The sequence below is a fragment of the Mustela nivalis genome (genome assembly GCF_964662115.1).
Source record: "Mustela nivalis genome assembly, chromosome: 6".
Lineage (NCBI taxonomy): Eukaryota > Metazoa > Chordata > Mammalia > Carnivora > Mustelidae > Mustela > Mustela nivalis.
The window spans coordinates 36819588-36846136 of NC_139025.1; the positions used below are offsets into that span (position 1 = coordinate 36819588).

Consider the following 26549-nt stretch of genomic DNA (forward strand, 5'->3'; position numbering starts at 1 on the left):
GATTTCAACCCTATCTCTCAGTCACAAATAAAACGAGCAGACAGAGAATTAGCGCATAGAAGATTTGTACAACATAATTTATCAGCTTGACCCATTCAGCCTATGTAGAAACCATCCCCTGACTACTGCAGAATATATAGTTTTCTCAAGGATACACAGAACACTTGCCATGATAGACAATACGCAGGGCCATAAAGCAAGTCTTCATAAATTATAAAGGATTGATTTTGCCACCCAAAATATTTTCTCTAACCACAATGAAACTAAACTAAAAATCAAGAACAGAAAGAGAATTAAAAAAGAAAAATTGATGGGTGGGAGGCGGGAGCACCTGGGAGGCTTCGTCAGTTAAATGTCTGCCTTTGGCTCAGGTGATGATCTCAGAGTCCTGGGATGGAGCCTCCTGCTGAGCTCTGTGCTCAGCAGGAAATCTGCTTCTCCTTCTCACTGTCCCTCTGTGCTCTCACTCTCTGTCTCTCTCAAGTAAATAAATACAATCTTAAAAAAAAAAATTTTTTTTAAGTAAAATCAGTGCGCAGTGTGGGGCTTGAACTTATGACCCTGAGATCAAGAGTTGAGCCAGCCAGGACCCCGGAATGATAAATTTTAGATCCCCAACCTTCTGGAAATTGAGGACAGTATGTCCAAAAATGTCACAGATGAAAGAAGAAAACACAGTGGAAATTTTTTTAATATTTTGAATTAAATATAATAAAAATAGAATAAAATTTGTGAGATACAGCTAAAATAGTCCTTAGAAAACTTAGCACTTGGGTCACCTGAGTGGCTCAGTCGGCTAAGCATCGAACTCTGGATCTCAGCTCAGATTTTGAATTCAGGGTCTTGAGTTCAAGCTCTGGACTGGGCTCCATGTTCGATGTGCAACCTATCTAAAAAAAAACAAAAAACAAAAAATAAAAAAGGTAGCATTTAAGGAGAGAGGGGCTTTTCCAGGGCTTAACTTCCTTCTCAAAACGGTTTAGTGGGGCACATAGTACCAGTTAGCATACATCAAGAATAGCCACTGTTCTCTGCGCACCCCGCCCCCTTTCTTTCATTCTCTTGCTTGTTTTGGAAAGCACTGATAGCCTTTTGACTCTTCTCTGTGTAGCATATGTGACAGATCCCACTGTGCTTCCATCTGTTCTATTTCAATATAACTTCAGGGATAGGGAAGTAGTCGAGGGCTCACAAACAATATGCTGGTAGGTTCCACTTCATTTATAAATACAATGGGGAAAGGAAAACAAAGAAAAATTTTGACTTGTCTTTTCATTCCGTGAATAAAGAAATGTTGAGTGTTACAATTTTACAATTGAAACAGGATTATACTGTGTGTTTTGTAAATGTGCCTCACAGAAGGGGTGGGATGTAGAAGTAGGAAAGAGTATTGGAAAGGTGTTCAACATCTTTCCACCCTCAGATGAGAGCCGGTCCTGGGTCGGAAACAGGACACAGGTCATGAAGACTTAAAGGACAATCCAAAAGGAACTCTTCCTCCAGAATGCACAAACTAACAGAAAATGTTAAAGTTACTTTCTATACTGGGTTTTGGAAACTGTCATTCGGCAGCAGGCTTTGGATTCTTCCAGATCTTCTGGCCAAATCCTAAATTCTGTATATCAAATTCCTTCCTGGTTTCTCTTTAAAGGAAATTATCTTGAAATAAGATCAGTCTGGGTCATCTGGAGGTATCTTCTTCTTCTTCTGTTAGAGAAAAAGAAAGAAAAATGCCGTTCTAAGGTTAAAACGTTTAACTTTCATTTTACCACAGGTTATGTTATAGAAGTGCAAGGCCATGTTTATTTTTCAAGCGCAATAGCGACATCTAGTGGAATAAATGCTTCAATAATTTACCAAGTAGCTAGATAAACATTTTCTATTTCTGTCGTAAAGAAAAAAATATGCTTCAAAAAATTTGTCCCTCAGTAAATGTTTTCTTAATATATATACATACAGGTCAGTGGTCACTGATAAAGGAAGTTTTCCACACTTACTCTGAAATGGCTCTCAGTGATTTGTGTGAGCAGGGCCTTGGGCCCCATAGATACTAGGTAATACCATGTGTTCTCAAAACTTTTCTTAGCACGGGAACAAGATCTGTTTCTATCCCCCTTTCTTCCCAACATCAGAACTCTGAGGAGGTGTTCTGACAATAGCTACACTTAAGGGGAAGCTCTGATCATACCCCTCAAAGGTACTAGGAGACAATAGTGAAATAATATCTCTTAGAGATCAGGGTTGGAGTCTGGTTAGTGTCAAGCATGGGAGAAGATTGTTAAAGTCAGACTTCTAGAAAAGCTATGTGCCTGCAGAAGAGGAGCTTCTTCATCCTATAGTTTAATATACTAAGCTAGATCACATATAACTAAGTAGCCAACTAAATAACACCACCGATAAACTCTAAATTGTTTTTTGTTCTCTTTCAGGTTTAATGTGGCTCAGAAGCCTTAGAGAACTGCCCAGCCCTTGGCTAGAAGACATGATTGGTTCTAATGTATAAGAGGATGCCTGAGGGGCGCCTGGGTGGCTCAGTGGGTTAAGCCTCTGCCGTTGGCTCAGGTCATGATCCCAGGGTCCTGGGATTGAACCCCGCATCGGGCTCTCTGCTCAGCAGGGAGTCTGCTTCCTCCTCTCTCTCTCTCTCTCTCTGTCTGCCTCTCTGCCTGCTTGTGATCTCTGTTAGATAAATAAATTTTTAAAATCTTCAAAAAAAAAAAAAAAAAAAAGAGGACGCCTGTGCCTGATGACTAGAGAAAGCTCCCACTTGTTTGGTGTCTACTGAAGCAAGGCATGATGCTCAAATTTTATATACATTAACTCATATCGTGTCTAATACACACAATCCTGGTGTGTAGGCATTATTCAAGCTATTTTTATAGATAAGAAAGATGAGGCTTCTAACAAGTCACATAACTTAGGTAGCAGAGTCAGAGAGTAAATCTCAGTGATTTCAATTCTAAAGCCCATTATCTTTTCAGGATATACATTGCCTCCTGCCATAAAACTGGAAGGAAAAGAAAATGGAAGCCATTCTTCTTCATTAGTGTCTAAGACACTGATAAAGCACTTTTACTATTATCTTAAAAGGGAAAAATAACACATTTCCTCCCCTGCTTTGTACTATCACATTTGGTATATTGTATATTTTTTTACTTCAAGAGGAGAAATTGGCAATGATGCTGCTTCATTATACCTTTAAAAATACCATAAAATTTGATCTGTATTAGTTGAGAGGTGAGAGCATGGTTACTAGAACCAGTTGCTTAAATACAAACCCTGGCTCGCCTATTTATATGCTGCACAACTTGAACAAGATACTTAACTTCTCTGGGCATCAGTTTCCTCGTTTGCAAATGGGATTATAGTATCTATTTCCGTCTCTGAGATAATAGGCTGTTGTGAGGATTGAGTGGAGTGCTGAGAGCAGCGACTGGCACAGAACAAAGGCTCAGTATCCTCCTTATTGTTGGAACTGTTTCTATTAATATGTTAAAAAGTGACAAGTTATTTATTATTGAATTCATTTTTAAACATTTTATTGAGGTGTAATTCACAGAACATAAAGTTCACCCATTTTAACAGTAAAATTCAATGATTTTTGGTGAATGTACTGACCTGTGCAACAAACACAATTCAGTTCTAGGACATTCCCATGACCCTAAAAAGTTCCCTTGTGTCCATTTATAGTTAATCCCCACTACCATCCTCAGCCCTAAACAATCACAGATCTGCTTTTTTGTCTTATAAATTTGCCTTTTCATGTAAATTTCATAAAATTCCATTTCATGTAAATGGAATCATACAATATGTAGTCTCTCTGTAGTAGTATTAGAAGCTGCTTCCTTTTTACTTGCTAAATAGTATTCCATTGTATGGATAGGAACATTGTATTTACTCATTCACCATTGTATGGATAGGAACATTGTATTTACTCATTCACCCAGCTGGTAAACGTTTGAGTTGTTTCAACTTGTTGGCTATTCTGAATGACACTGCTGTGAACATTCACATGCTAGTCTTTGCGTGGACAGATGCTTTCTGCTCTCTTCAAGTGATCTCTAGGAATGGACTTCCTGGATCATACAGTAAATCTGTTTTTTTTTTTTTTTTTAAGTAACTGCCAAATTGTCTTCCAAAGTGGCTGCACCATTTTTTCATTGCACCAACAATGTATGGATTCCCCTTTCTCCACTTCCTCACTTTTTTCATAGCCCTTCTAATTAGTATGCAGTAGTATCTCATTGTGGTTTTAATTTGCATTTCCCTAAGATTCATAACGTTGAACACCTTTTCGTGAGTGTATTAGTCATTTATATATATCTTTTCGTGAAATATTTTCTCTTTTATTCATTTTTTAAATTGAGTTGTTTGGCCTCTTTTTAATGATTTCTAGTCAATATGAAATGCTTCTCCATTTATTTAGATCTTTAATTTTTCTTAGCAACATCTTGTGGCTTTTAGTGTATAAGACTTGTATTTCTTTTGTTAATTTTTCCTACATTTTTTTTTTTTTTTTGAAGTCCTGGTAAATGGCTTCGTTCACTTTTAGGTGTTCATTGTTAATATGTAGAAATACAACTGATTTTTGTATATTGATCTTATATCTTATAACCTCAGTTGATTCATTATTAGTTCTAATAATTCTTTTTTGTGGATTTGTTAAGGTTTTCTATTTATACGGTTATATTATTTACAAATAAAGACAGTTTATTTCTTTACTTCCAATCTGACTGACATTTATTTATTTGTTTATTTATTTTTGGTTGCCTGACTGCAGTGGCTAGAAATCCAGTTAAATCTTGAATAGAAGTGATGAGAACAGATATCCCTGTCTTTTTTTTTTTTTAATTTTATTTATTTATTTGACAGAGAGAAATCACAAGTAGATGGAGAGGCAGGCAGAGAGAGAGAGAGGGAAGCAGGCTCCCTGCTGAGCAGAGAGCCCGATGTGGGACTTGATCCCAGGACCCTGAGATCATGACCTGAGCCAAAGGCAGCGGCTTAACCCACTGAGCCACCCAGGCGCCCCAGATATCCCTGTCTTATTCCCTATCTTAGTCGGGAACATAATCAGCCTTTCACCATTAGGCATGTTAGATGTAGGTTTTTTATAGATGCTTATTATCAGATCATGGAAATTCCCTTTTTTTTAGTTAGCTGAGAGTTTGTTTTGTTTCTTTTTTTTGTTTGTTTTGTTTTTGTTTTTGTTTTTAAAAATTCATGGTGGATTCTGAATTTTGCCAAATGCCTTTGCTATGTTTATTGAAGTAATCACAATTTCCCCCTTTATTCTATTCATATGATGTGTTACATTAATCAGCTTTTGGATGTTAAATCAATCTTACATTTCTGGGGTAAACTCAGTTGGCCATGGTGCATAATGTCCTTTATGTGCTGCTCGATTTGGTTTGCTAATATTTGGTTGTGTACTTTTTGGTCTACATTCATGACAGATATCAGGCTATACTTAACTCATTATGTCTTTGTCTGACTCTGGTAGCAAGGTTATGCCAGACACAGAATGAAGGAAATGTTCCCCTCCCCCTCCGTCTCCCATTTTTTGGAAGAGTTTGTAAAGGATTGGTATTAATTCTTCTTTAAATGTTTGATAGAGGGGCACCTACCTAGCTCAATCAGAAGAACCTGCTGATCTCAGGATCATGAGTTTGAGTCCCACATCAGGTACACAGACTACTAAAATGAAACAAAACAAATCAAAACAAAAATTAAAAAAACATGTTTGATAGAATTTACCAGTGAAAGCATTGGGACAGGTTTTTCTCTGTGGAAAGTTGTTGTGCTTTTTGATTTTCATTTCTACTTTTTTGTTTTGTTTTTGTTTTTTTGCTTTTACTAATTCAATCTTTTACCTATTACAGATCTATTCAAATTTTGTCTCTTCTTAAAAAAAATTTTTTTTTTATTAAGAGGCGCCTGGGTGGCCTAGTCATCGAGCATCTGCCTTCAGCTCAGGTCATGATCCCAGGGTCCTGAGATGGAGCACTGCCTCGGGCTCCCTGCTCAGTGGGAAGCCTGTTTCTCCCTCTTCCACTTCCCCTGCTTGTGTTCCCTCTCTTGCTGTGTCTTTCTCTGTCAAATAAATAAATAAAATCTCTCTATACACACACACACACACTCACACACACGTATCTTTATATATGTATGGATATACATATATATAATTTAAATAAATAAATATTTTATTTTTAGTATTTATTTGAGAGAGAGGGTGCATATGCATGAGTGGGGGGCAGGGAGGAGCAGCTAGAGAAGGAGAAACAGACTCCCTGGTGAGCAAGGAGCCTGACTCAGGATCCTGAGATTACCATCTGAGCCAAAGGCAGATGCTTAACCAACTGAGCCATGGAGTTGCCCCTTTCTTGAGTCAGTTTCTCTTCTTGAGTCAGTGTTGGTAGTTGTGTCTTTCTAGGAATTTGTGCATTTCACCTAGGTTACTAATTTGTTGCCATAATATTTTCCATCCTATTTGTGTCTGATCTTTTTATCCCTGTGGTATGAATGGTTTTGTTCTATCTTTCTCTACTGGTTTTAGTAATCTGTATCATCTGTCTTTTTTCTAGCTGTCTTTTTAGTCTAGGTAAAACTTGGTCAATTTTGTAGATTTTCTCAAAGAATTAAATTTAACTTTAATTGATGGTCTATTGTTATTGTTCGTTTTCTCATTTATTTCTTCCCTAATCTTTATTATTTCCTTCCTTCTGCTTGGTTTGAGTTTTACTCTCTCTCTCTTTTTTTTTAGTTTGACTTACTCATATTTCTAGATTTCTTTTTTAAGATTTTTTTTTAAAGATTTTATTTCTTTATTTGTCAAAGAGAGAGAGAGCACAGGCAGATAGAGTGGCAAGAAGAGGCAGAAGGAGAAGCAGGCTCCCTGCCTGCTGGATCATGATGCTGGGATCATGACTTGAGTCGAAGGCAGCCGCTTAACCAACTGAGCCACCCAGGCGTCCTATAAAGGTTTTATTTATTTATTTGACAGACAGGGATCACAAGTAGGCAGAGAGGCAGGTGGGGGGACGGGGGAGGAAGCAGACTCCCCGCCGACCAGGGAGCCTGATGCAGTGCTCCATCCCAGGACCCTAGAGATCATGACCTGAGCCCAAGGCAGAGGCTAAACCCACTGAGCCACCCAGGCATCCCTCTAGATTTTTTAAAGGAGAAAGTCTGGTTTATTGATTTTGAGATTGTTCTTTTCTAATAGAGACATAAAGGTTTATAAATTTTCCTGCGCTTTAGCTGCATCTCATAAGTTGTGATGTGTTGTTTGCATTTTAATTCAGTTTGAAATACATTCTAATGTCCCTAATGATTTCTTTTTTGACCTATGGGTTATTTAGAAACATTTAATTTTTAAATATTGTTGGATTTTCCCAAATGTCCTTCTATCATTGATAACTAATTTACTTTTTCGTGTTCAGAAAACATTTGTATGATTTCAATCCTTATAAATATACTGAGACTTACTTCATAGCCTTGTATATGGTATCTTAAAGAATGTTCCACATATGCTTAAAAAGACTGTATATTTTACTTCAGATTGGTGGAAAACTCTAGGTTTCACATAGGTCAAGTTGGTTAACAGTGTTTTAAGACTTCTGTAACTTCTGATTTTCTCTCTAGCTATTATTTTAGCTTTTGAAAGTAGTATATTAGAATCTCCAGTTATTATTGTTGAATTATATTTCTCTCCTCAGTTCTCTCAGTTTTTGCTTCATACATTTGAAGGTCTATTCTTAGATGTTTTTATGTTTTTAATTGTTTATCTTCCTGATGGACTGATCATGTTATCATTATAATGTCCCTTTTCTCCTGTAGTTAACAATGTGTTTGGTCTTAAACTCTATTTCATCTGATATTATAGTTATTCCATGTCTCTTATGGCTATTTTTTGCATCATTTTACTCTCACCTTATTTGTATCTATTTGTATCTGAAGGTGTGTCTCTTATAGACAGCATATAGTTGGATCCTATTTACTTATATCTCTGCCTTTAAATTGGGGTGCTTAACTCATTCAGATTTAAAATAATTACTTTTGTGGTTAGATTTAGGCCTACCATTTTTCAATTTGTTTTCTTTTTTAATTAACTAACTTATTTTTAAAATTCGTTTTCTTTATGTGTCATGTCACTGTTGTTCCTCTGTTCCAACTTTCTTGTTTTGTATGCACTAAACAAACATTCCTTGGTGTGCCATTTTAATTCCTTTGTTCATTTTTAAGCCATTTTTTACTTATCTTCTTACTGGTTCCTCTAGGAATTATGGTATGTATGTATCTTTACCATAATTTACTTCAGGTTCATACTGACCAATTCTGGTAAATATAGCAAACTTGCTCTGATAGACTTCCATTTTCTCCCTCCTCTTATAATGATGGGACAGGTTGAGATTGATAATCTCAAAGGTCACAAATATTTTCAGGTGATAGAAAGTTAGAAAATGGAAAGAAATGCTGTCTTCCAGGAAAAGGATACACATGCACAAAGGCATGAATCAAGACACAGCCAGTTTAGTAGCATAAAATGCAACAGGGAAACGAAAGATGAAGTAACAAGAGCCAGATCATGAAAGTCCTCGTATACCATACTAAATCAGTGGGAAAGGGGTTGGTGGGGCACAATTTATTTTAAAGTATACAGAGACATAGTCACATGTGCATTTCAGTTAGACACTCTAACACAAATGTAGGAGGTCAATTTCAGGGAGGCGCCATTGGACAAATCAGAGCTCTCTTGTGATCTTTCCAGTGCTTGTTTGTTTGTTTGTTTTGACTTACCAATGTAGTTTTTGTGAATCCTTACATGGGGTCAGGGGTCAGACCTTTAGGCCTACACACATTCTATCTTTAGCCTGTAAAGCTCCAAAGCCATAAACTCCAACTGCTGGGGATTCACTGTGTGTTAAATCATGCAAGGCAATGTTCAATTATTCAGAATTCATCTACTGAGTTTGCATATAATTAAATACATGGTATCTCTGTCTCATTCCTTCTTCCAGCCTTAATCTCATTTACTGGTTGATTAGCTCCTTCATATTATATATGAAGAAAAAGAAAAAGCCAAGGTGAGTATGCTTTCCTTTTTTATACTTTGATTAAAAAGCAGACAAGTCAGAGTTTTAAACTAAGAGTTCAAAAGAAATTCATGGCTATCAATGTATTGTTACTAACCTTTACCCTAGCCTCTAGAGTAGATTATAATTTTTTCTCTTTTTAATATTCACCAGCTTTCATGTCACCAGAACACTCTCAAAAAATTAATAATTTTAATTAATGTGCCTAATTTTCAATTAATAAGACATACATTCACTTTTGTTTTAACAGGTTTATTTCATATGAGACTACTTGAAGCTCCTTAAAACCCCACGTGAAGGGTAATTTGAATAAAATTTATACAGGCAGGAAATAGTAAGTAATCGATAGTAACACTACCAAAAACTGCCAATTGAGCTAATATATCTTGATGGTAAATATCCAAGATATTCTCTCTCTGTTTTTTTTTTTTCCTTTCTTTCTTTCTTTGTTTAAGTAGGCTCCATGCCCAATGTGGGGCTTGAACTCATGACCCTGAGATCAAGTGTTGCATAATGTACCAACTGAGCCAGCTAGGAATCCCCAAGATATTCTCTCTCTGAATAAATGATTTTGACAGTCTATGCATCAAACTTGAAAATGACATGCAACTGGAAGGCATGCTAATATATTTGTTGGCAGTCTAGGGATACAAACAGATTAAGAAGGCTAATATAATAAATAAATAAGAGAATTAAATAAGAGAATTAAAATTTAACACATATGAACATTGTGCCAGTTATAAATGAGTTTGACTATATAGAATACAAAGTCTAAATTTGTAATAGTTTAAGCAAATACGCAATATTCATAAGAAGGAAGTGTGAGAATACCCCAAACTCCTCAGACAATGCTTGGACGGTGGTGTTCCCACTGCAGGAGTCTCAAACTGAGTTGTCCTCGTAGGAGGTCATTAGAATGGTGAGAAGACTCAAATCCATGTCTGTGGAAAATACTCAAAGAAAGTAAGGTGTTTATTTTGGAGAACAAAAACAACAACAACAAAAAGGTGTTTGAAGTACCATCTTAGGAAAGGAGAATCAGATTTTCTCTATACTACTCCAGATGGCAAAAATGGGATCAATTGGTAGACATGGCAGAGAGCAGATTTCAGTTCAAATTGAATTTTTAACATCAGGACGCCCTAGAAATAAAATAAGCTATTCAAGGAGATGACAAATATAATGGCAATAATATCCTGAGGGTTTACAATGTCCCAGGAACTACTCTACTTTTGTGCTTCACAAGAATTAACTTATTTTAGAGCAGAGGGGACCAAGATGGTGGAGGAGTAGCAGACTGAAATGACATCAGGTCCCGGGAGTTCAGCTAGAGAGTTATCAAACCATTCTGAAAACCTACAAACTCAACAGAAAATAGAAGAGAAGAAGAGCACCAATTCTAGGAACAGGAAATCAACCACTATTTGAAAGGTAGGATGGGCAGAGAAGTGAATCAGAAGTGATGAGAAGATAGACCACAGCTGGCTCCCAGCAAGTGGTGGAGCAGCGGGGCACAAAATCAGAACTTTTGGAAGTTTGCTGCACCGAGGGACATCATTCCAGTGGCTAAGTGGGGGTGGAGCCCTTGTGGGGACAGTGTGGTCTCAGGTCCTTCGGGGTCACAGAAAGATCAGAGCTGTCTGAGTGTGGCAGAGCTCCCAAGTACCTAAACGGGGAAGCCAACTATAGAGACAGAGCCAAGGAGTGAGATTTCAGATCAGGGCTAACTTTTTTTTTTTTTTAATGAAAAAAAAAAAAAAGTTTTATTTATTTGACAGAGAAAGACACAGTGAGAGAGGACCAGAAGCAGGCTTCCTGCTGAGCAGGGAGCCCAATGCGGGCTCGATCCCAGGAGCCTGAGATCATGACCCAAGCCGAAGGTAGATGCTTAATGACTGAGCCACCCAGGTGTCCCCTCAGATCAGTGTTACCTTAAACCATGATCCAAGGCACAGTCAGACCACTTCTCTTTGAGCAGGGACCCCCCACAAGTGCAGATCTGAAAAGACCCCCTCCTTCCCACCCCAGGAGGAGTGGCACAGGAGTGTGCAGCAGGAATCTGCTGGGTTTGGCGACTCCAAATGGGCCGTGTGCCAGAGATAGAAACATTTGGTCACAGGCTGGGTGAACACAGCGTATAGCCTGAGACCAGGGAGACAGGAGTGACTGACTGCTTTTCTCTGAGGGCACACTGAGGAGTGGGACCCCGAGCTCTCGGCTCCTCCAGGCTGGAGATTGGGAGGCCACCATTTTCATTCCCACCCTCCAAAGCTGTATGGAAACCATTCAAGGAACAAAAGCTACCAAGAGCAACCCTGAGCAGATTACTTAGCCTGGCCCCTGGCAAGGGCAGTGCAATTCCACCTCCAGCAAAGACATTTGAGAATCACTGCAACGGGCCACTCCCCCAGAAAATCATCAAGAACATCCAGCCAAGACCAAGCTAATCGATCAAGGAGAACAGCGGAACTCCAGAGCTAGGGGAAAGCAACCCATAGGATTCATGGCTTTTTTCCCCATGATCCTTTAGTCTTGCAAAGTTGAATTTTTTAAAATTTATTTTTTCTTATTCTATTTTTTTAACCTTTCCTCTTTCCTCATTTTTGTTTTTTAACTAGTTTATCTTAACAATACCTTTTTAAAAAAAACCTTTAAAACCTTCATTGTTAGAGTTATATTTTATCCCTTCATTGTGTTTAGCCTAATTTTTTATATATTTATAGGTTTTTTTTCTTTAAAGTTTTGAGATTTCTTCTAATTTCTTCTAAATTTCTCCTAATAGGTCAAAATATACCCTAAATCTAGCACATGGCTCTATTCTAGTGTCCAGCCTGAGCACATTCTTTCCTCCCCTCTTTTTTTTTCTTTTCTTTTACCAACCAACTTATCAATTCCTTTTTTAGAATTTAAAAAAATTTTTCATCTTTACAGTCATATTCCATCCCTTGGTCATGTTTACCTTTATTTTTGTATATATGTAAGTTTTTCTTTCTTTAAAATTTTGGGAGATAGTTTCTTCTAAGATACCAGAATACACCCAAAATCAAGTGGGTGGCTCTGTTCTAGTCACCAGTCTAATATATGTATATATACACATTTTTTTTTAATCCATCCCCCTTACTTCTCCCCTGGGTTCGGTGTCTCTTCTAATTTGGTTAGCATACATTTTTCTTGGGTCTTTGTCACCCTTTTAGTATTTTATTTTCTTGTTCATATATTTTTATCTGGATAAAATGACGAGGCGGAAAAACTCACCACAAAAAAAAAAAAAAAAAGAACAAGAGGCAGTACTGAAAGCTAGGGAGCTAATCAATACGGACATTGGGAATATGTCATATCTAGAGTTCAGAATGATGATGCTCGAGGTGCTAGCTGGCCTCTAAAAAGACATGGAAGATATTAGAGAAACCCTTTCTGGAGAAATAAAATCCCTTTCTGGAGAAATAAAAGAACTAAAATCTAACCAAACTGAAATCAAAAGAGCTATTAATGAGGGGCAATAAAAACGGAGGCTCTTACTGCTACGATAAATGAGCCAGAAGAGAGAATTAGTGATATAGAAGATTAAATGACAGCGAATAAAGAAGCTGACAAAAGAGAGACAAACAACTACTGAACCATGAGGGGAGAATCTGAGAGATGAGTGATACCATAAGAGAAAATAATATTAGAATAATTGGGATTCTAGAAGAAGAAAGAGAGAGAGGGGCAGGAGGTATATTGGAGCAAATTATTGTAGAGAATTTCCTAATATGGCAAAGGGAACAAGTATCAAAATCCATGAAGCACTGAGAACCCCCTCAAAATCAATAAAAATAGGTCTACACCCCATCATCTAATAGTAAAACTTACAAGTCTTAGTGACAAAGAGAAAATCCTGAAAGCAGCTCGAGAAAAGGAGCCTATAACATACAATGGTAGAAATATTAGATTAGCAGCAGACTTATCCACAGAGACCTGGCAGGCCATAAAGAACTGGCATGATATATTCAGAGCACCAAATGAAAAAAATATGCAGCCAAGAATACTATATCCAGCTAAGCTATCATTGAAAATAGAAGGAGAGATTAAAAGTTTCCAGGACAAACAAAAATTAAAAGAATTTGCAAACACCAAAACATCCCTCTAGGAAATATTGAAAGGGGTCCTCCAAGCAAAGAGTAAGACCAGAAAGGAACAGAGACAATATACAATAACAGGCAATATAATGGACTAAATTCATATCTTACAGGCAATATAATGGACTAAATTCATATCTTTCAATAACTACCCTGAATGTAAATGGGCTAAATGGCCTAATCAAAAGACACAGGTTATAAGAATGGATAAAAAAACAAGACCCATCAATATGCTGTGTACAAGAAACTCATTTTAGACCCAAAGACACCTCCAGATTTAAAAGAAGGGTGTGGAAAACACTTTATTATGCTAATGGACATCAAAAGAAAGCTGGGTGGCAATCCTTATATTAGATAAATTAGATTTTAAGCCAAAGACTATAATAAGAGATGAGGAAGGACACTATATCATCCTTAAAGGGTCTGCCCAACAGGAAAATCTAACAATTTTAAATATCTATGCCCCTAACATGGGAGCAGCCAACTATATAAACCAATTAATAACAAAATCAAAGAAACACAAGGAAATAAAGGCCCTAAATGACACACTGGACCAGATGGACATCACACATACATTCAGAACATTCCATCCCAAAGCAACAGAATACACATTCTTCTCTAGTGCACAAGGAACATTATCCAGAATAGATGACATCCTGGGTCATAAATCAGGTCTCAACTGGTACCAAAAGATTGGGATCATTCCCTGCATATTTTCAGACCACAATGCTCTGAAGCTAGAACTCAATCATAGGAGGAAAGTTGGAAAGAACTCAAATACATGGAGGCTAAAGAGCATCCTACTAAAGAATGAATGGGTCAACCAGGACATTAAAGAAGAATTGAAAAAATTCATGGAAACAAATGAAAATGAAAACACAACTGTTCAAAATCTATGGGACACAGCAAAGGCAGTCCAAGAGGAAAGTATATAGTGCTACAAGCCTCTCTCAAGAAACAAGAAAGGTCTCAAGTACACAACCTAATCCTACACCTAAAGGAGTTGTAGAAAGAACAACAAGGAAAGCCTAAACCCAGCAGGAGAGGAGAACTCATAAAGATCAGAGCAGAAATCAATGAAATAGAAATCAAAGAACAGTAGAACAAATCAATGAAACTATGAGCTGGTTCTTTGAAAGAATTAATAAGATTGGCCAGACTTATCAAAAAGAAAAGAAAAAGGACCCAAATTAAATAAAATCATGAATGAAGGAGGAGAGATCACAACCAAAACAAAGAAATAAAAACAATTATAAGAACATACTATGAGCAACTATATGCCAGCAAATTTGACAATCTGGAAGAACTGGATGCATTCCTAGAGACATATAAATTACCAAAACTGAACAGACCCATAACCAGTAAGGAGATTGAAGCAGTCCTCAAAAATCTCCCAACAGGGGCACCTGAGTGGCTCAGTGGGTTAAGCCTCTGCCTTCGGCTTGGGTCATGGTCTCAGGCTCCTGGGATCGAGTCCTGCATCGAGCAGAGAGCCTGCTTCCCCCTTTCTCTCTGCCTGCCTTTCTGCCTGCTTGTGATCTCTCTCTCTCTGTCAAATAAATAAATAAAATCTTTAAAAAAGCAAATCTCTCAACAAACAAGAGCCCAGGGCCAGATGGCTTCCCAGGGCAATTCTACCAAACATTTAAAGAAGAATTAGTACATATTCTCCTGAAACTGTTCCAAAAAATAGAAATGGAAGAAAAACTTCCAAACTCATTTTATGAGGCCAGCATTACCTTGATTCCCAAACCAAACAAAGACCCCATCAAAAAAGAGAATTATAGGGGTGCCTGGGTGGATCAGTGGGTAAAGCCTCTGCCTTCGGCTCAGGTCATGATCCCAGGGTCCTGGGATCCAGCCCCGCATCAGGCTCTCTGCTGAGCAGAGAGCCTGCTTCTCCCCCTCTCCTCTCTCTGCCTGCCTGTCTGCCTACTTGTGATCTCTGTCTGTCAAATAAATAAAAATAAAAATATTTTTTAAAAAAGAGAATTATAGACCAATATCCTTGATGAACAAAGAGCAAAAATTCTCACCAAAATACTAGTCAATAGGATCCAATAGTACATTAATAAGATTATTCGCCATGACCAAATGGGATTTATTCCTGGGCTGCAAAGTTGGTTTAACATCCGCAAATTAATCAAAATGGTCAAAATTAATCAAAATGAACCTTAATAAAAGAAAGAACAAGAACCATATGATACTCTCAATAGATACTGAAAAAGTATTTGACAAAGTACAGCATCCTTTCTTGACCAAAACTTTTCAAAGTGTAGGGATGGAGGGTACATACGTCAATATCATCAAGGCCATCTATGAAAAACCCACAGTGAATATCATTCTAAATGGGGAAAACCTGAGAGCTTTTCTGCTAAGGTCAGGAACAAGGCAGGGATATCTACTATCACCAATGCTATTCAACATAGTACTAGAAATCCTAGCCTCAGCAATCAGACAACAAAAAGAAATTGAAGGCATCCAAATCACCAAAGAAGAAGTCAAACTCGGGCGCCTGGGTGGCTCAGTGGGTTAAGCCACTGCCTTTGGCTCAGGTCATGATCTCAGGGTCCTGGGATCGAGTCCTGCATCGGGCTCTCTGCTCAGCAGGGAGCCTGCTTCCTCCTCTCTCTCTCTCTGCCTGCCTCTCTGTCTACTCGTGATCTCTGTCTGTCAAATAAATAAATAAAATCTTTAAAAAAAAAAAAGAAGAAGAAGAAGTCAAACTCTCACTCTTTGCAGATGATATGATACTTTATATGGAAAACCCAAAAGATTCCACTCCAAAACTGCTAGAACTCATACAGGAATTCAGTAAAATGTCTGGATATAAAATCAATGCATAGAAATCAGTTGTATTTTTTTACACCAACAGCAAAACAGTAGAAAGAGAATTTAAAGAGTCAATCCCAATTGCACCCAAAACCATAAGATACCTAGGAATAAACCTAACCAAAGAGGCAAAGAATCTGTACTCAGAAACCTATAAAGTACTCATGAAAGAAATTTAGGAAGACAAAAAGAAATGGAAAAATGTTCCATGCTCATGGATTGGAAGAACAAATATTGTGAAAATGTCTATGCTACCTAGAGCAATTTATAATATACCATCAATTTTTTCAAAGAAATGGAACAAATAATCCTAAAATCTATATGGAACCAGAAAAGACCTCGAATAGCCAGATGAATGTTGAAAAAGAAAGCCAAAGTTGATGGCATCACAATTCCAGACTTTAAGCTCTATTACAAAGCTTTCATCATCAAGACAGTATGGTACTGGCACAAAAACAGACATATAGATCAATGGAACAGAATAAAGAGCCCAGAAATAGACTTTCAACTCTGTGGTCAACTAATCTTCAACAAAGCAGGAAAGAATGTCCAATGGAAAAAAAGTCTCTTCAACAAAGGGTGTTGGGAAAATTGGACAGCCACATGCAGAAGAATGAAACTGGACCATTTCCTTACACCACACACAAAAATAGACTCAAAATGGATGAAAGACCTCAATGTGAAAAAGGAATCCATCAAAACCCTTGAGGCGAACACAGGTAGCAACCTCTTCGACCTCAGCTGCAGCAACTTCTTCCTAGAAACATCACCAAAGATAAGGGGAGCAAGGACAAAAATGAACTATTGGGATTTCATCAAGATCAAAAGCTTTTTCACAGGAAAGGAAATAGTCAACAAAACCAAAAGACAACTGACAGAATGGGAGAAGATATTTGCAAACGACGTATCCAAAATCTATAAAGAATTTATCAAACTAAACACCCAAAGAACAAATAATCCAATCAAGAAATGTGCAGAAGACATGAACAGACATTTCTGCAAAGAAGACATCCATATGGCCAACAACACATGAAAAAGTGCTCAACATCACTTGGCATAAGGGAAATAAAAATCGAAACCACAATGAGATACCACCTCACACCAGTCAGAATGGCTAAAATCAACAAGTCAGGAAAAAACAGATGTTGGTGAGGATGTAGAGAAAGGGGAACCCTCCTACACTGTTGGTGGGAAAGCAAGCTGGTGCAGCCACTCTGGAAAACAGCATGGAGGTTCCTCAAAAAGTTGAAAATAGAGCTGCCCTATGACCCAGCAATTGCACTACTGGGTATTTACCCTAAAGATACAAATGTAGTGATCTGAAGGGGCACATTTATCCAAATGTTTATAGCAGCAAAGCCCACAATAGCCAAACTATGGAAAGAACCTAGATGTCCATCTATAGACGAATGGGGGAAAACAACCTAGATGAATGGATAAAGAAGATGTGGTGTGTGTGTGTACACACACACATACATATACATGTACAATGGAATACTATGAAAAATTTCATCAAAAGAAATGAAATCTTGCCATTTGCAATGACATGGATGGAACTAGAGGGTATTATCCTGAGCTAAATAAGTCAATCAGAGAAAGACAATTATCATAAGATCTCCCTGATATGAGGAATTTGAAAGGCAGGGTGGGGGGGTCGGGAGGTAGGGAAGAAAAAAATGAAACAAGATGGGATCAGGAGGGAGACAAACAATAAGAGACTCTTAATCTTATAAACAAACTGAACGTTGCTGGGGGGAGGAGTGTATGGAGAGGGGGGTGGGGTTATGGACACTGGGGAGAGTATGTGATATGGTGAGTGCTGTGAAATGTATAAGCCTGACGATTCACAGACCTGTACCTCTGGGGCAAATAATACATTATATGTTAATAAAAATAATTTTTAAAAAGAATTGACTTATTTTATCCTCAGAATTACTCTAGAAGAAACTACTATTAACCTTGTTTCACAGATAAGGAACTCTATTTATTTGTCCAATGCCAGACAGCTAGAAAGTGGGAGATTTGAATCCATGGAGTCTGACTCCGAGGCTAGAGTTCCGACTGCTCAGTGTTCAAACAAGTTTGCTGACTAGTAGTAGGGGTGACATAGGGTGAAGTGTGTCATATGTGGATCAGAGCCTGGCTTGGAGGAGGTAAGTTACATGAGATGAATAGATACACTTATTGAACATTTGCCAGGCACCGGACTAAAAATTTCACATACATTAAAAGAGATAATCCTGTAAAGCTTACAGTACAGTGATCAGCACATCATAAATACTTAATTACTATTGTGGGTTAAGACCACTTTCAGTCCTCTTTTACTAAATGAATATTACTGTATCTACTTTGCTAATAAAGAAAGTAATGACTTGAGAGAGGAAGTGAATTATTCAATGTCAGAGAGCAGTAACTGTTAAGGCCAGCATGGGAATCAAATCAGTCTGATGCGGCAGCCCTATCCTTTCCATGAGTACCCACCTTGCAATCTGGAAGTTTGCCTGTGGTTCTGTGAAACCAGTAAGCAAATAATAAGTTTAACAACAACAACAACAACAACAACAACAACAACAACAAAAATCTCTGCAAACTTATATAAATCTTACAAATCAAAAGAAATTAATCTTTAAATAGTGCAACAAGTACACATGGGAAGTGTAATGAAATGAGATTGGTTATTATTATAAACCAATTTTTTAAATTTTCAAACCCATTTATTTACCAGCTAATTTTCCTGGCTCTTGTCTCTACAAATTCCACCCAGAAATTCCCATATGCCAATAAATGAAGAGAAGCTGCTAATTAGAAGAGTGATCACGATTTGAAGCCAAACATCCCTTAAGGATCAGAGCTGAGTATAAGTGTAAGGGGCCAGGGTCTAAAAGCCCTTGAAGAAACAGGACTTGAGACCGCCACTACTGATACAGACTATGCACAGAGTAGGACTGGAAATAAGGTTACTGTGTAAAGCTGGCAGCAGGACAAGCCGCTCTGCCTTCAAAACAGGGAGAAGAAAACCTCCATCATTGGTGTGTGTAGACACATACACAGACACAAGATAACAGGGTAGGCCATGGATGGAAAAGGAGCCACCAAGAAAAATAGGAACCTAAAGCCTCTGCAGAATGTGGTTGTAGTACAAACTCGTGTCGTCTTCAAGATAACAATTAAATATCCTCAAATTAAAAAACTTACGTAGAACCAGTAAAATCCATAGGGCCCTAGCAGAGCCAAATCAGAAATGACCTGATAAGGGTATCTTCATCACCCAGAACACATAAAATTCATAAAATAAATAACTCTGAGGATGAATTCAGTCAAAAATTAGAAAGAAAACAGTATCTTTGAGAAAGAATCACCAGCCAGACACCAAGATGATCAGGCAAGATGAAAGTTTAGTTATTATACTCGCGAAGAAATAATTAAACATCTAAGAGGACAAAATACATTATGAAAAAGAATAGAGAAGAAGAAATAAGAGATGTGGGAAAAAAATCCAAAAGGTGGTACAGAGGAAAGAAATCTACAAAAGAGAATTTAAGAAATATGAAAATGAGAAGCTCCAATATGTGCATAGCAAAAACTTCAGGAGGAGAAATTAGAGAATAGGAGAGAAGCAATATTCAGAAATATGATGTGGAGAAATTTCTTAGACATGAATCCCAAGACTGGAAAATTCCAGTGAATCTTAATAGGATAAATACAAGGAGAACAAAACAACACCAAGTCACGCAGAAGTTAAACTGTAGAAATTAAAGATACTGAGAAAATCTTAAAAACTATTGAGGATGAGAGGTTGGGATGAGTACAGAAACAGATTACTGAAAAAGAATAAAAATCAGACTGACATGGACTTCTCATCAGTAGGGTTTTTATTAGCAATTATAGGATCCAGGGGGGGAAAAAGGGGGGTGATAAGGAGACCAGAGCTCACCAAAGTTAGGTAAACATCTTCTCAATAGCTACAACCCTGAGACATCAGAATCTGGGATGGCTATAACCTAGCTCTTGAGAATGAAATTTTCATGGAGAGCAAAAGAGTGGCAAATAAAGTCATTATATCCCTGTGTTACTCTCTGAAACACTGTGACAATTCTTTCTGCACAAGGCTAGACCCCTCTACAAAGTGCTCAATCACATTCAATAGAATGCGGACCCCCTACTGACCTTCCATTTATCAGACCACCTCTGATCTCCTACCGCTCTCTCCTGTCACCTGTGGGTTAGAAACTTTACTGTATACCTTGGAAAGGCTCCTCTGAACATTTCTTTTAGTTCTCCACAAAAATTCATCATGAAATAGGAACACCCATATTGGTTTTTCTGGTGATAAAAGCAAAAGACACTCATTGTGTGTGTATGCGTGGGGGGGAAATTTGAAAGAAATCAGAAAGGCACACCGAGGGGTCAACCTGGAACACATCACAAACTCAGATAAACAAAAATACAGCATCCTTGTTTTCTGTAACTTCTGCCTGAGCTCTCATTCTGCAGATAGAGGGTGGAAGTAGGGTAGAAATGCAAAACCATCAAGTAAAGTCACCTCACAGTTTTCTTCTTGTTTCAGTATCTCAGTTCAGTAACTGAACTGGGCAGTCCTCTGTAATCCATTCCTGACCTTCCAGACTTGACCCACAGGGTTTTCACCTCTATGTTCACTTAATCACACTCAATCTTACTGTCTTTGGTGAGCGTCCTACGCCTGACAAATCAAGGACACTGGAGGACTAAGGATATTTTCATACACACAAAGACTTAAAAAAAAAAAAAAGTCAAACAAAACTCTTTTGCATCTTTCACAGGAAGTGCTCCTCTAAATCAAAAGTATAACCCAAAATGAAAATGACTGACAGCACAGGAAACAGAAGATCTACAATAGGCAAGGAGTGAAAGGAATCACCAGGATGATAGTGAGTGGAGACTCCAGGATGACAGTTGTCCCCAGGCATAACAGCAAACCAGTTCAGATTAGAGTAGATCACAGGTGTCATGCCAGACATCTTTGGAAGATAAAGCCAAATAGGTGATGCATTGGAACCTCTTAAGATTCAGACCATTGTCAGAGTCTGGGGCTGAGTTAGTGATAAGTACTTAGAACCTAAACCAATGAAAAAACATGATAATTATTAACTCTGGGAAAAACAAAGACCTGTTCAGGAAAAGAAGATGATCATGGTATACTACTTGCCCCGGCTAGTATTTGTGTAGTCGTAATTATGTAAACCCTTAAGATTAATGTAAGCAGGGGCACCTGGGTGGCTCAGTTGGTTGAGCATCTGCCTTCAGCTCAGTAGTGATCCCAGGGGTCCTGGGGTTGAGCCCCAAGCCAGGCTTCCTGCTCACAGGCAACCTGCTTCTCCCTCGACTTTTGCCCCTCTCCTCTGCTCCTACACTCTCTCTTTCTTTCTCAAATAAATAAGTAAAATCTTTAAAAAATCAATGTAACCAAAAGTCTGATAGGACAATTTTTGGAGGATGGAGGGTAAGGGAGGTTGGAAGGAAGGGAAGGGTGAATGCCTGTGTGGTGGGTAAAGGGAGAACAGAGAAAGTTGGGTCCCCATTTTCCACAGGAATAAACCAATAAATCAAGTTTATGAAATCAAAAAAATCAAGAAATAACAATTAAGCATGTTATTTAGAGACATAGCAGTAAATATCAAAATAAGTAGCTGTAAGAAATGAAAGTGGTGGGGCGCCTGGGTGGCTCAGTGGGTTGAAGCCTCTTCGGCTCAAGTCATGATCCCAGGGTCCAGGGATCAAGCCCCGCATCGGGCTCTCTGCTCAGCAGGGAGCCTGCTTCTTCTTCTCTCTCTGCCTGCCTCTTTGCCTACTTGTGATCTGTCTGTCAAATAAATAAAATCTTTAAAAAAAAAAAAAAGAAGAAATGGAAGTGGTTGTCTCTGAAAAGTGGGTAATGGGTTAAAAGGAGGCCAGGGCACTGCTATTTCTCTTAATAAAACTTGTTGAAAAATCAAAACCTCAATGAGATACCACCTCACACCAGTCAGAATGGCTAAAATCAACAAGTCAGGAAACACAGATGTTGGTGAGGATGTGGAGAAAGGGGAACCCTCCTACACAGTTGGTGGGAAAGCAAGCTGGTATAGCCAGTCTGGAGAACAGTAGGGAGGTTCCTTAAAAATTTGAAAATATAGTTACCCTATGACCCAGCAATTACACTACTGGGTATTTACACCTAAAATAAAAATGTAGTGATCCAAAGGGGCACCTGCTCCCCAATGTTTATAGCAGCAATGTCCACAACAGCCAAATTATGGAAAGAGCCCAGATGTCCATCAACAGATGAATGGATAATGATATGGTATACACACACACACACAGGAATATTATGCAGCCATCAAAACACAAACTCTTGCCATTTGCAACAACGTGGATGGAACTAGAGGGTATTATGCTAAGTGAAATAAGTCAATCAGAGAGAGATAATTATCATATGATCTCACTGATACGAGGAATTTGAGAAGCAAGACAGAGGATCACAGGGGAAGGGAGGGGAAAATGAAACAAGATGAAACCAGAGAGGGAGACAAATCATAAGAGACTCTTAATCTCAGAAAACAAACCGAGTGTTGTTGGAGTGGAGGGCAGGGTGGGAGAGATGGGGTGGCTGAGTGATGGACATTGGGGAGGGAATGTGCTACGGTGAGTGCTGTGATTTGTGAATCACACACCTGCACCCCTGAAACAAATAATATATTATATGTTAATTTAAAAAAAACTTGAATTATGTGACTCTTTAAACAAAGTGTGTGTATATGGTTGATGATAAAAACAAACATAAAACTTTATTAAAGTTTCCTATTGGTTTTATAAAACATTTCCACCTGTTCAATCTTGTAGATTTTTATAAGCAGATTTTTTCATTCTAGATACACAATGCATTTTTTTGGATTATACTAAATCCTTCATGTAATCCATCCCTAGAAGCAGTTCACAGAGATATAATTACTTCAAGAGCAGGTTTGAAGTCATGACTGTAAATATTCATATTGTCACGCAGACTTAATCCGAAGTAGATACTGAACATGAGGCACACTAGTTTTGATTAAGGGTGAAAACAAAGTGGGATATCTTTTCCCAATTTCTCAATATTTCCAAAACAACAAAAACATTTAAAGAATAGAGAATGGTGGGACTATCAGCATAGAGGGTTTGTGTTCCTTAAGAATATGCATCACCATTTCATACTTAACACTAAGAGCTTGTGTTTTTTCCACACTTAAAGTATAGCAACCTGCCTCTGAATTTAGCAGATACATGTACACATGCACTCTGATACACATCTACATACACATCCTGGTAGTGTGAATAACTTTAAACTTTTAATTTTGATATAAGTACAAATTTACAAAACACTTGCAAGAATAGAATAGTATAAGGAACTCCCATATACCCAGCAGACTGACAAACTATTTAAATGTTGCACCACTCATCATTCTCTTTCTGACACATATTTAATTTGTTGCTTTGTTTGTGCATATATATCCATGCGAATATATGTACATATATTCTTTCTGAACCATTTAAAATTAGGCTGTTACCAGATTAGCAGCCAACTGGGTCCTTTAATCCTAAACACTTTTGTGTGTATTTTCTTTTTGGAAGGTTTATTTATTTACCTTACAGAGAGAATGAGCGTGGGTTGGGGGAGAGGGGCAGTGGAAAAGGGAGACAGAATCCTCAAACAAACTCCGCAACAAGCCCAGAGCCTAATGCAGGGCTCAATCCCACACCCCGAGATCAGGACCTGAGCCCAAACTGAGTTTGCCACTCAACTGACTGAGCCACCCAGGTGCCCCTTTTGTGTGTATTTTCTAAGAACAAGGACATTCTCTTACATAACCAGTACATGACCTACATCAGAAAGATTAACATAGGAGTCCTTAGGTGGCTCAGTCAGTTTGGCCTTCGACTCTTAATTTTACCTCAGATCATGATCTCAGGGTTGTAGGATGAAGCCCCGGCTTGGCTCTGCACTGAGTGTAGAGTCTGCTTGAGACTTTTTCTGCCCTTCCCCCTGCTCTCTCTTTTTCTCTCTCTTAAATAAACTAAACCTTAAAAAAAAAGTTTAACATTGATATTATACCATTATCTAATCAAATTAATGTTCTTCATAGCTATTTATTTTTCCTTGTCCACACTCTAACCCATGATGCCATATTGTATTTAGTTGTGATGACTCATTGGTCTCTTTTAATCTAGAACAGTTCTTCAGTGTTGAGAAGACAGAGTTATTTTGTAGAATGTCATTCAACATGAATGTCTGCTGTTTCATCATAATGAAATTTGGGTTATGCATTTCTGGCAAGAACTATACAGAAGTGATGCGATAGCCTTCTGAGAGTATCATATCAAATAACACATGATGTCATACTGTCCCAATGTTGCTAATGCTAACTCTTCTCACTAAGTGAAAATAGTGGCCAAGACATTACCTCATTTTAAGTTAATATTTTCCTCTATGCAAATATTAAGTAATTTGTGGGAAAGTACTTGGATACTATGTAAACACACCGGCATATTCTCACCTACTGGTTCAAACATCCACTGATGACGTCTCATTTCAGCATTTCTTCTACACTTTTAGTTACCATTCTACTGTAAATAAAAGCTTACCTTTTTCTTTTCTTTTTTTTTTTTCAGGTTTTATTTGTCAGAAAGAGACAGAGCGCACACACATGAGCAGGCAGAGGGAGAAGCTTCCTGCTCATCAGGGAGCTCGATGCAGGACTCAAACCAGGACCCTGGGATCATGACCTGAACCGAAGGCATGGCCCAACCGACTGAGCCACCCAGGCATCCCAAAGGTTTCCTTTTTCTAATTAATTGATTCCTTCATTCATTCATATCAGCATGGATTCCTGGAATCTCATTTTATTTAATGGATTATACTCCATTTCCATCATTTACTTTCATGCTCAAATTATAAATGTAAAAAGCTAAATTTAAAAAAAAAAAGCTAAATTTAGGTAGTGAGAAAAACTTCAGGTTAGATCCTTTCTACCTCTGACACCTCATTCTCCGATCACTTCTCTAATCATTCTCTGATCACTTTTCTAATTTCTGGCACAAGATATTTCTATGCTTATTTTGTTCTTGCCCTATTTTAAGAGAAAAATAAAGGAACCAACTCTGGGTGCTAGGTGTACTTACTGCTATTGATGTGTCATTATTTCTAGGCCTTCTCAACAGACAAAGCTAGAAAAAAAATATGCATATACATTTATGTTTATGTACATATATATGCTCCCTCTAGCTTGCCATATTTGTAATTTCCTTCTCCAACAGTGAGAAACTGGTTCCATTATTGTCAAGATATTTATTTGCACAAGGATGCACTTTTAGGACTGTTACCCCACACTACTGTGAAAAGCAAACCTAGTAAGCAAAGATCATTATTTACCTAGTTATTTTTTTATTTTTTTAGGTAAAATTTATATACGGTGAACTATATGAATCTTGAGTATTATTTGACAACTGTATAAACCAATTTAACCCACCCCTAAGAATATTTCCATCATCCTAAAAAATTCTCTCAACCTTCTTTCCAGTGAATCCCCATCCCAACACAATCTAAGAGCAATTTCTGTACTGATTTTTTACTATAGATTAGTTTTGCCTGTTGTAGAACCACAGGTGAATGAATCATACATTATGTACTATTTTGGGTCTGGCTTCTTTCACTGAGTGTAATGTTTTTGAGATTACAGGCAAGAGGAAGCAAATGCTTTCTGCTTCTGTTAGAATGATCACGTGGTTTTTATTCTTTATTCTGTTAGAGTGGTGAATTATACTAACTTTTAAATGTCAATCCAACCTTATATCCTTGAGATAAATAGTCCTTGAGATAAGGACTATTTGATCACATTGCATTGTCCTTTCTATATACTGCTGGATTTGATTTGCTAACATTTTGTAAATTTTTTTTCCTTCTATGTTTATAAAAAATATTGATCTGTAATTTTTCCTTCCCTTCTTTCTCCTTTCCTTCCTTCCTTCTGTCCATCCAGCCATCCTTCCTTCCCTCCTTGTCTTCTTTGTTCTTTTTCTTTTTAATTTAGTTTTTTTAAAGATTTATTTACTTTTGGGGGCACCTGGGTGGCTTAAGGGTTAAGCCAGTTAACATCTTTAGTCAGTTAAATGTCTGCTTTTGGGTCAGGTCATGATTCTGGGATTGAGCCCCACGTTGGGCTCCCTGCTCAGTGGGGAGGAGTCTGCTTCTCCCTCTGTCTCTCCCGCTGCTCATGTTCTCTCTCTCTCTCTCTCTCTCAAATAAATAAATAAAATCTGAAAAAAATATATTTACTTATTCTTTTTTAGAAAGAGAGAGTGAGGAGAGGGGCAGAGGAAGAGGGAGAGAAAGAATTTTAAGTAGACTCCCCACTGTGAGTTGAGCCCTACTCAGGGCTCAATCCCACAAACCTGAGATCACAACCCGAGCTGAAACCAAGAGCTGGACACTCAACTGACTGAGCCACCCAGG

General features: G+C 37.9%; 1 long non-coding RNA gene across 3 annotated transcripts in view; it reads right to left on the minus strand.

Annotated features, from left to right (window-relative positions):
• Nucleotides 1–737: 737 nt before the first annotated feature.
• Nucleotides 738–26549, minus strand: part of LOC309866423 — a 63472-nt gene continuing 37660 nt past the window's right edge. Inside the window, exons 4-5 of one of the 3 annotated variants that reach the window (XR_014312648.1) lie at nucleotides 5628–5697; nucleotides 738–1704 (exon numbers count right to left, since the gene is read on the minus strand). This is a non-coding gene — a long non-coding RNA (uncharacterized lncRNA). Of the gene's footprint in view, nucleotides 1705–5627; nucleotides 5698–9926; nucleotides 10037–26549 lie in introns of all 3 variants that reach the window. The other 2 variants (XR_014312649.1, XR_014312647.1) reach the window with 2 other exon arrangements.